Source organism: Kryptolebias marmoratus, linkage group LG6 (assembly GCF_001649575.2).
Source record: "Kryptolebias marmoratus isolate JLee-2015 linkage group LG6, ASM164957v2, whole genome shotgun sequence".
Taxonomy (NCBI): Eukaryota; Metazoa; Chordata; class Actinopteri; order Cyprinodontiformes; family Rivulidae; genus Kryptolebias; species Kryptolebias marmoratus.
This window is the reverse complement of record NC_051435.1, coordinates 10,375,837-10,387,471: the sequence shown is the minus strand read 5'-3', so window position 1 is coordinate 10,387,471 and position 11,635 is coordinate 10,375,837.

Genomic DNA, 11,635 nt, shown 5'->3' with positions numbered 1-11,635 from the left:
ACGGCATGGACTGTCCTGGTGGTATGTGTGTGTATTGTCAGGAGGGTGGAGACACCTTGCAGAATAACAGCAGTTAGTACTTGAGCAGATCTGTTCACTTCTCAAAAACACAATTGGCTCAATTTGGTGACAGTCCAACATCGACAGGAGTCTCATCATGCACGTTTGCACTCTAAAATTTGCATGTTTCTCAGCAGATTTTTACAAACAGCACACACCTGCACTATTTTGCTGAACCATGTACACTATTAGCTTCTCTTGTCTTTTAGGAATTTACCTGAACCTCTAAACTCAAATCATCCTGACCACTGTAAAACACCAATTACATAAATATGCTCTTAGGAAACCTACTTAAAAATCTCTTAAACCTAATGCTAGTGTTAGTATCAAATTGTAACCTTTAAAAAAGCCATTTAAACTTATGAAATTCAATATTTTTTGTTTAAAAAAAGTTTTACTCAACAGTTTTGTTGAGTCAGTCTGAAGGGTCTGTGGTAGTTTTTGCTAAATTCGATACTTCTAATGCCACCTTTTATTTTAATGAGAGACGTATGAAGAAAACAATACTGACCATTCAAAAACACAAAATGCTGGTGGTATTTGCACTATAGAATGACATTAACGATCCACAGGAAATACTAACTGGTATTAGTATTACTGAAGTTGCATAATTTATTGTCATTTATGTCTTTGTTTTTAGATTAAGAGTCCTTGAAGTTGGAGACCAAAACCACTCCAGGATGCAGAGAAATCACCTCTCCTATCTCTGATAAAAGACAATTCAGGCAGCTGCTTTGATACATGAAAACATGTAGAGACCTACAGTTAGCAGATACACACAACCTGCAGATATGTGCAATCCAAGTGCACACACAAACACACACACACACACACACACACACACATCCCCAAAGAGAGTTGTCAGTTTGACTCCTCCAGCAGGAGAATAAACGAGCTCCAGCTGGTGCCTCTCAACAATCCACTTTTTCTTATATCGTAGTGACATATAAAGAATTAAAAATTAATAGGCTATTGTGTATTGATTGAAAAAATACCTGCCACTGTAATGGGCCGGTTGATATTTCTGAATAAAACAATGACAAACTCGTTATCAAAGGGCATTTTTTAAACATTTATGACAGCGGAGGAGCTGTGGAGCAGAAGGCCTCGTGTGGACAATAAAAGGAATGCAGATGAAGACAGGGCCCATTTTGTAGTTGCTCTTAGTGAAAGTTATGTATGATAAACACTGCCTCTTAAGCTCTATTAACCTTGAAAGACCTGGCACCAAAGACTCAACAATGCAACTGATTATGTTTCGTGGGAATAAAAGGTTTGACCAAAGCTTTTTCCTGAATGCTTTTTTTTTCATTACAGTGTATGGAAGATATTAACCTGCACCATGAAGAAATTTGATGTACAATTTGCACATTAAACAGGACAAAATGTCCCTTTGATGAAGGCACTGGACTGGAAATCTGCATTAAAAAAAGAAAAAGTTTTTCATTCCTTAATTCCATAGTTGGAGCGAGCTGCACTGATGCTTCCTTTGTTTGGCTGACTCATGGCTGGGGAATGGAACTTCTGTGTGATGTGGAAAGATTTCATCACCAAAACAGAAAGAGGTTTCACTTCAGTTCACAGAAACAAAACAAAGAGAGCCTGTAAATATGCCAGTCCAGGCAGCGGAGAGTCCAATTGAGCTGAAATGAGAGCAGAGTGGAGTAGAGATCTACTCCTAAACATGATGGACTGTGGTGTGAGTGTGAGAAGCCACTGAGACCAGTTCCCCTTCAGGGGAGGACTATGGGAGACATTGGTTGTCCACTATGTGGGCCAGCAGGTTCTCCGAGGTGTCACCTCCACACAAATGTGACAAACCCCTCTGGTATGACCTATCTTCACACTACCCCCCCACATTCCCATTCTTCCATGTTTGTTGACAGATGAGTGAAGACCCTGAACTGGGCACTACCACAGGCAAGGACGGAGACGGCGTGGACTCCACCACTCACAGCTTCTCGCGCCATCACTTCACGCTTATATCCCCCCACACTCTGCTCCGTCCCCCTTTCTTTATCTTTTTCCAGGCCCCGGGCTTTCTTTGCTCATTTTGTGACTACGGGACTTTTACCAGGGTCTCGCCCAGACATACGCCACATGTCACCTTTCAGTCAGCAGCCACGCTGCCTACAGTCAGAAAGCTTAGGCTTAAACTGGAGAATCATGACACGTCCCCAACAACTCTCTCTGTGCTGCATTCTTCATGTCTTACAGTACAGTCAGAGCACAGAAACTGTGCATGTGCACCGATTCAGCAAAGTAAAAATTAGTCCTATATTCAAATGCCAAATGAGGCTCACACAGAAAAAAATCTAAATTTATAGTGATAATATCGTCTGAGGCATGAAAATTGATCAAATTAATTAATTTGGCACAATAACCTTCAAACAAACATAACAAAAAAATCTGGATGATTGCAATGTCAATTACAAATATTTGGTCACAAATGCAAGCATATCCCAAATGTATAAAGTGATCTGATGAAAGACTAATATGATGCCAGCTGATATTTTTAAATGTAGTTTAGTCTTTTAAAACCACCTTTCTAAATCTGTTGCACACAACAGTTGGCACTTGGAAAAATTTTTCCACCTTTTATATCCTGTTTTAAGTTGTGAAATTCAAAGATTTCTTATATAACTGTGCTTTGAGGCATCAGCTGATGGTTGCACATGGTTGTTGGTGTTAGGAAAGTTTCACTTAGACAATAAACTTTTTTTACTCTGCCAAAAACAAACCTGAAATATAAACGTTTTAAAAAGCTTTAAACAAAGAGTAAAATGAGACCAGTAATTACAGTTAATTCTAATAATGAAATATAAATATCACTATCCAATTTTTTTCTTTTTAAACTTTGTGTCTTTTTGGTTATTAAAAACTTTAAAAAGTGTACATTTTGCCTGAATCAGCCTCCATACAGTCCTGTATTTGGGTCCTTTCTTAACTATTTTTGACATCATGTCTGAAATGGTGCCATGATAGTAAGGTTTTTGAGTCACTTTTTGTCTGTTTGTATTATTTTCTGTAAATTTAATTGTTTTATTGCCAGTTAAAAATTGAACAGATAGCTTCAGTGAAACAGTTAAGGGTTTTATATTAAATAAAAAAATCTTATTTTGAAGGCAGGACAAATATTTTAAACTCTTTCGTCATTTTCACTGTCCTGCAGTTCCTTTCTGCACTTCACAGCAGTTGAAACGGTTACTACGTTTTGCTCAGTTCTTCTTCAGCATATAAAAGGCAAATCTAATATATAGGAATGCAAAGAAAAACTCTCCTGGACTAATCTTGTGCTGAGTAGAACCATGGTAATGATGATGGATTAGAATTACAGCAGCGTATTGGGATTACTGTGCTATTACCCAGCCAGGGAAGGAGGATGAGGAGGCTGACCAGTATCAAGCTAATCAATCAAATAATCGGGACAAGCCCTTGTCTACTAGAAACAATTAGACCATTTCTCCAAAATCAATACCCCTGCATTCTGTTTAGATACCCACTGGTCACTCATTCAATAAAGCCTCCGTGGGTTTTGATAAGCCTGCTGGTCGGCAACGGTCATTTGAGGCTCCGAGTGGGAACCAAATACATCAAACAGGCTCCAGGAAGGTCTCATAAAAATTGCAAATCGAAAACAATATAATTTAATGTGGCAAAGGTTATTTTTCCACTTGTTCATTATCAGATGTCCCATGTGGAAGCATTGCTATAAAGGGGAAAAAAATCTATTCTGTCTTGAGTGTTTGGGGATAACAGGAGGGACATGTATTATATCCAAAGGAGACAAACTAACGATAGAATCAAAGGGCTTCATAAAGTTGCTCTGAGAAATAGTTCTGGTAGTGGAGGTGTCTCCTGTTTCCAGCACAGCTCCCATACATAATTAAAGCAGGAATTTGTATCTGTCTTTACTCTGTGGCCTCCTAATGAATTAATATCTGGTGGAAGTCCTACACGGCCATCAGATTAGCTCATTTATTTCTGTCAGCTGCTTGCTCCATCAGCTATTTGTAAATCAGAGAGGGTTGTTGGTTGGATGCTGAGGGTGGGGGTGGGGCGGAGGGGATTGTTGGACATGTATTTATTATCATAAATGGGTGTTGTGAATTAGGCCTGATTCAAAAGTCCTAGCTACTGTTCTGCAAGTGTAAGTGTGCAGTGATGACACTTTTTTTTGTCTTCCAGGGAGAAACACTATGTTGGCTGTTTTCTTTTACATCTCAGCTGTCAGTAGCATTACCAGTGCAGGTATACCACCATAAACAAGATAAGAAAGTGTAAAAAAAAAGTTTCAGTTTGGTACAAATCAGGAATCATTTAAATAATAAAAAAAGGCCAAGCATTTTTTAAAGGAATGCATATTGCCCACTACCCTTCATGCTAGAGTTTTAGGCTGAGATCATCTCATGTTGTGATAATTTTGGTCAAACCATAAAAATAGCTTGATGAGATATCATTTGATATTGCAATGTATTACATAACCTGTTAGTGCTTGGAGTTTGTGTGTGAATTACTGTAAGCCGATTAGCCGTGGCAGACATCTTGAATTGGGTTGACTCCAAAAGTTATTGAATTGTAGATGCACATCCAGTGATCAGTTTCTGAGAGTTTTATTGAAACTCTACTGAACTGTCAAATCTTAACACAATATATTCAAAGTTTGCTGAGGTAAAGCTATTTTTATGTTTTCCAAGATTAGTTGATTGTGGCAGCCACCTTAAACTGGATTGAGTTTATTCATTAATATTTGTTCAGTAATTCACAAGATGTTTTGCTAATGGTCCAGACAAATTAACACACACCCACAAACACACACACACAGAGACAGTGGCAACAACATTATTGTCCTTTTGCCTTTGGTTGTAGGCAATATAAAAGCACAAACCTTTTGATTAGCAATACAGTTTGGATCAAATATTTGTAAAGAAATCATTGTGATTATCACCTGCTACTTCCTGGCTGTGTGGTCAGAGGTTAATTTCCTCCTGCAGTCTGATGACTTCCTGCATCCTCTCCAACGTCACAAAAGGATGACCTGATTGGATCTTGGAGCTCCATATTGACAGGGCTGGAGGTGTCTGAGTACTATGTGCATGGGAGGGTGAAAGGCTAGGGAGGGGAGCAAACAAGACGACTGCATTAACCTTTGGTCTGCTAGGGAAGGTGGAGGGAGGGGGACTTGGGGCATGAGCAGGCTGAGCTGGTTGAAGGGACACCCCATAATCAGGCTCCTGTCACTGCTCTTTCCAGGAGATTAATTCAGCTGGTTTCAATTCCAGCCGCTGCTCCTCTAGCTTCAACACAGGGTGCACATATTGCCATGTTTAAAACACATGCACATGGCGCTGACTCAATTTAACTCAGGGACAGCTGAGGGGGAAGGCCGGGTCATGTGAGTCGCCCTCAGCCCTTACAAACACAAATAACATGCCTCAACAAGAAAGCAGAAATCTCAGAGAAAAATCAAAACTGAGCCGGAATTTATGAAAGAATGAGAAAATGTGTGATCTTGTTTTACAGTAACTGATTACTCAAAGGCATAACAGTCCTCAGGTGCAGCTCTAAACTCCTCTTCTAAGCTCCACAATCTGCCAGACAGAGCTTGGTTGTTGTGGCCAGAGGCTGACAAGTCTCTACTGCCGCTAACTAATGAACTGATGAGACCGCAGTGCTGAGGAGCAGGTGATACAGCGGGATAGTGACAGAGACGTAGGGGTCCACCGTTAGTTACCTGTAATAGCTCCGCATGACGATGTGCACCCCAGCTCGGCTCTGACAGATGTCGGGGTTCTTCTGATCATCCATTTTCCACAGCACTTCCGTAAAAGGTCCCGTGGCATTGATAACACATTTGGCTCTGACATCAAATTCCTGCCCTATGAAAGAAAACAGCATCAATCATCAGGGGCTATTCATCTGTGGCTGGTGACAAGCCGGATTATTAATTTATCAGCGAACGCCCCCCTCTTTCCGTAATAGAGTGGCTCGAGTGTGTCCATGGGAGACTTCCCAGGATTGTAATTAATAGGAAACAGACATACCTAATTTCCCTCTTGCCTCTTTGTGTCACAGGATGGCTCGGTGGCAGTGACTGAGGGTCTTTTGAATTTGTGGAAAGGAAATGTTTGTTAATGTGATGCTTGATGTTGACCAGCTACAGTACATAATCGGAAACCCATCAAAAAATACCATGCAAATGATCTGTTGTGGCAACATAATGAATAACAAACTACTCATGAAATTTTGACACTGCTAAGGGAGAGAAAGCATAAAAATGGACTGACAGAGTTCATAATTCGAAGTTCTTTTTTTTCTTTTTTGCAAGAAACAAGAAAAAAGAGAAAAGATTTGAAGACAATAACTGTTTCTATTATCTTGTCAGTCTTAGCCCTCCCTATGTGAGGCACCTCCTCTCCCATTATTAAAGTGAGACATCCCCTCCAAGAGCACACTTCTGTCTTTTAAAACACCAGCGGGTGGTCATGTGTTGAGATCCTTAAATCTTGGTTATTCATGAAATGTTTCAGAATACCATCTTTTACCCTTAACTGCTTTATTCTTCCAAAGCCATCCCTATGCATGACATTTAAAAGGTAAGTAAGGCCATTTGGAATACGCTAATTCTATCTTATGTTCCTCTCTACAAGATCTGAAGTCGCTCTCTACACCATAAAACGTTTATGAAATATTAAAAGCCTCTGCATTAGATGTGCAATGACTATGTGCAAACTAGCACTGAGTAAGAGGTGCTGGGAGGGCCCCTGTTGTGAGAGCTATAGAGAAAGTGGAAATGGAGCAAGGCAGGAAGGAAGGAAGCAGCTTTTGTTGGATTTACCTGTGATCACATCCCTGCAGTGTGCTGTGCGGACCCCTCTTCTTTCCTATCTGAGGGTCTGCCCTCTTCAGTAGGTACACCACTTCAGTGTAATTGGCTATGGCAGCCCCATACCTGGCAGCAGTGAGGGCGATGGCGAGGTTCATTCGAGCATTGTTGTGTTGTCCTGCAGCGGGGGGACAGGACCAGAGCAGGGGGATGTGAGTCACCCCGAGCCTGTGACTGGTGGTATGGAAGTGTGTCGGAACCGATATGTCACATCTGTCCCTGTCACTTTGCATCAGTGCGATGGCTGCTCTGGCCACATGAGGAGCACACTTAAAGCCACAGTGGCCCTTTGGCCTGAGTGTACGCCCCCGACCACCCCCCTCCTCTCTCCTCTCCTGCATTGGGAAGGGTAACTGCTTCTTAGGAAGAGACAGGGAATGTTTGGATAATGAGTAGATGCATCAAAGCCTTAGAAATACCAGGAGTGCTGAGGTCGCAGCGAACAAACTGGTGGTCTGAAAACATTTTCTCTGTTTCAGCTTTGACTGTTACATATAATATTTATAAATGCCATTAGATGATGCAAGCTTTGTTTTTTGTGGTGTTTTGCATTGTGTTTGCACCTAAAACATAATCATTTAATTCCAAATTTAATGCTCTTAATAATCCCATTTGTTCAATTATTAGCTAAATAGTAAACAAATTTTGACGGCAGCTGCTCTTCTTATGTAGTCGAGGATCCCTTCACAGAATCCTTTTAAAGAACAGAAAAAAAATCTCTTATCAAGATTTATGGATTAATCCCTCTTCAGCTCCAAAAAACCAGAGATCTATATTCAGAGCCACAAGGTCACAAGTTTTGTAATTTAAATGAAAGGGTCTAAAAGGTGACAAATGAACAAAGCCCAGTTTCATTAGGAAGTGATTCTTATGTACATCTTTGAAGATTTATTGCCAGACTATCCCTTGGTTCAAAAGTAAAAAGAGTGAATAGAGATGATTAATCACTTTTAATGTTGGTGTCTCGGGTGACTTTCTTTCTATTTGTTATTGCCGAGGAAGTTCAAGTCCACGTTGTTGGCCGGGGAAAATGTTGCTACTTTGCAGGAATGAGCAGGGTCCTTTGTGCCCTGATTTATTTTACGTTTGAGCGACTTCAGGCTAGCTAGCTGGTGGGCTCTGCTTAATGCTACGACATGCTGGAAGCCATTCCCTCACTAAGGAAAATATACCACAAAAAAAAAGAACTGAAGGCAAAAATAAGGCAAAAAAAGGGAAAGCAAGGAAAAAACAACAGATTTAAAGGCCACATTTTAGAATGAATTACATACAAGAGTTTGCAGCCTGCCATGATGTATTAGGAAGACCACAGAATCCACTTCTTCATCTCTGTGGGGTGAATGTGACCATTATAGTTTGTGGTTAGCAAACTTATGCCACCGGTGGTGTGTGAGCACAAGCGCGTGCACACACACACACACACTTGGGCAGCTCATGCTTGCATGAGGCTCAGCACCGGTAGGCAGCGTCCGATCCTTGATGATTGCTGAGCCTTGAAATGACCCCTGAACCTGTGATTCACAGCTCTCTGCTGTGTGAGCTTGTCACAGATTGGCACTGGGCAAAGAACAGGAGAATTAATACTACATTAAATGTCAGGAATCCAAGGATTAGTCAGATGGCAGAACTGCAGAATTTATGAATGAACAGTGCATAACACGGCTATGATAACCTGACACACAGATGATGATAACAATAATGATGATGATAATTATCAGCAGCAATTAAAAGCCAAAATGGTCGAGTGACAGAGCTGAGCTAAATGAGCATCAAAGCTCCCTGGAGGACAGGAGACCCCCCCTCCTCTTTTTCTTTCCCATCCCCTTCCCTCCACCTCCCCGCCCCTACCTCTGCTCGGCTCACACCAGCACTCGTTCCAGCCTCCTGGAGGTACAAAACTCAGTGGAGTGAGAGGAACTCTGTGGCTGGACAAAATGCTGCAAAATGACAGCGACAATAATGACAATGAATTTCATGTCTCCCAGTCATAGAGCCATGGATGCTTGGCTGAGCTGACTTGTCCAATTAAATTGTTACAGGTACAGCGGGAGATAAGACTTATTATCCCACATTCTTTTGGCATTTTAGCACAAAGAAAGCCACACTTAATGCTGCACAGATGCACCACATGAGGAAATATTTCCTCAAAAAATATAAAAGTGAGAATAATTAAGCTCAGCAGGAGAAGATCTGGAATTTATAATCTATCTTTATGAGAATATGTTCATGTGATTGGTGTGTGTGGGGTGTGACAATCTGTTAAGCATTTCCTACTGAATTATATGTTTGCAAAGACTACATTTTCTGCGGCTAAGGGATGTCTATCTGTTGAAACTATCTGACTATGATGGCTTGAAAAATCCTGAGGAGATGAACCCGAGCAGTCAAAGCCCGATCCCCAGCGAAGAAGGTCAAGGCAGAAAATGTCACTGCCATAATGTACCCGATTGCGCATGGGGAAAAGAGGTGGAAAAGACAGCTTGAGGAAAAATTAGATCCATGTAATGTTGATGATTTTGTCTACAATAAGCATTTTCCTAAGTTTTATTCAAATTAAAACCAATATTTTTATATTTCCCTTTTGTTAGAGCAAAAATAAATGAAAATCCAAGGACATAGCACATAGAAAAATACCCTCGTCTTCTACTTACTTCTGCTAAATGAATAAGGTTGACAGATCACTGCTCAGATAGTGGCCACATTCGCTCAGAAGTACGTTGCCTTTTTGCAGTACATGGGAATCCACATATCCTCAAATGCTAAATGAAGTCTGACAGATAGCCTAGAGAAACAAAGTTGGGAGTTTGAAGCTACAAGGGAAGACCTTGAGTGAATGGGACATGCTATGTACACCCTGGCTAACAATCAACATATGCTTTGTTTTTCTGATGCCAACACGAGGCTCACGTAGCCTGGAGAAAAACAGATCCTGGGACCAGTTGGAACACGATGCCTGCTGGCTGTTTTCTGTTTTTTAGCCCCCAAAAAAAGTGGTCTCCAATTTGTTTATATTCACATATACTGCAATTAAACAGCTCTGGAGTAAAGAAACAGGTAAAGACATAAATAAAAAGCTGCTCTTTTTAACATGTTTTTCTGTGTTATATATTTATATTGTATGTATATTTCATTTTGAACATTTGTCTGTGTTGCACTAAACTGGATAAAACCTGATTTTGCTTATGAGTGCAGCAGTTTTGTTTTTTTTTAATGCAAAGTGATGCACATAATTTATGCTCATGATCAATTGATTTGAGTTTTTTTATTTTGTTTTTATTATCCCAACAAATTTGAAGAGTACAGGAATCATCATCTTGCAATATCAGGAAAAATGCAGCATGCAGGGCTGATAATATGAGCTGTGAATCAGTTGTTTTCATACTTTTCAAATCCTCCTCAAACCATCTGTAGCTCCTCTTTTAAATACAGCATTTTCAGCTCAAAAAAGGGTCCTTTTTTCCCTGTTTTCGTCTTGAACTCTCATTTGAGGTATGTTAGTTAGAAATGGCTTCGCGTGAACGAAGGAGGAGTTCTGGGATAGTGACAGAGAGCATGATGAGTTAAGACGCTGCTGCCACGGCCCAGAAATGAGAGGGAAATCAGAAAATCTCCGAGCCCCCGTCTCAGTAATGAACCACACCTGTACACTGCTTTAAATACCAGAGAGAAGCTTTAAATGTCAGGTGCAATTAAAGCTTATGATTCAAGGCTGCACCAATCAAATCAGGGCCTCTGAGTTCAGCAGTCTGACAGAGCAAAGGCGAAATGGTGCAGAGATGCCATGGACCACTCTCTCTTTTACTTTAGCTGTGCAGTTCAGTGAGCCTGGCAGCCCAAAGGTGATTGTAAAGTTTACTACCAATCGTCTGAACTTCTCCATCTTTGCAGTGTTTTTATCAACCGAAGGCTTGCTGCTTTTCTGCCATATGAGGTGGAAAATGAACAACGTAAAAAAAAGTGTGTTTATTTACACAAAACGTGGAGGTGTGATAAAAAACAAGCTGGATGACTGTTAGGAAATGACATTAAAAATTAAGTATGTTTTAATTAATGTCACAAGAATCCTTATTTTCATTATTTAATATCTAGGCTCATTACTTCTTTTTTTTCTTTTTCATTTAACCAACAAAACACCTGTCAAAGATGTTTTAATTAATATTATTGAAGATAAGGGAAACCAGCTAAAACAAGTGGGTTTTGCATCCTGATTAGCATTTATCAAGACACCTTTACTAACATAAAACAGAAACTGTGTAAATACTGTCATTGACAGTCTATTAAAGATGTCATTTTTATGCTGCTCTCTTTTTAAAGCCCCAACAAGCTGATGCATTTGAGGGTAAATATGCAGCTTGGAGTTTAAAGTTCACAGACCCTAAAAACATTGTTGCTTTAATTTGCCTCCTGTATAGTGCAGCCTACATGCTACTGTTGAACTGCTGAGTAGGCAGCTGTGTTTCCAGCAATCACACTAATTGGTCTCTTCTGCTGCTCACCTCCAGCATCCTTGTATGTTCATACAGATCGGAAAATAAGGCTCCTACAGAAAACACAAGAAGAGAATAATGAGATATCTCAAAGGCTGTGAAATGTAACAGAAAACTGTGACATTTTAGTTTGAACCCGGGTGACTCATCTTAAATAAGTCTTATCAAAGGAGGACACACATAAGCTTCATCCCACCTATTA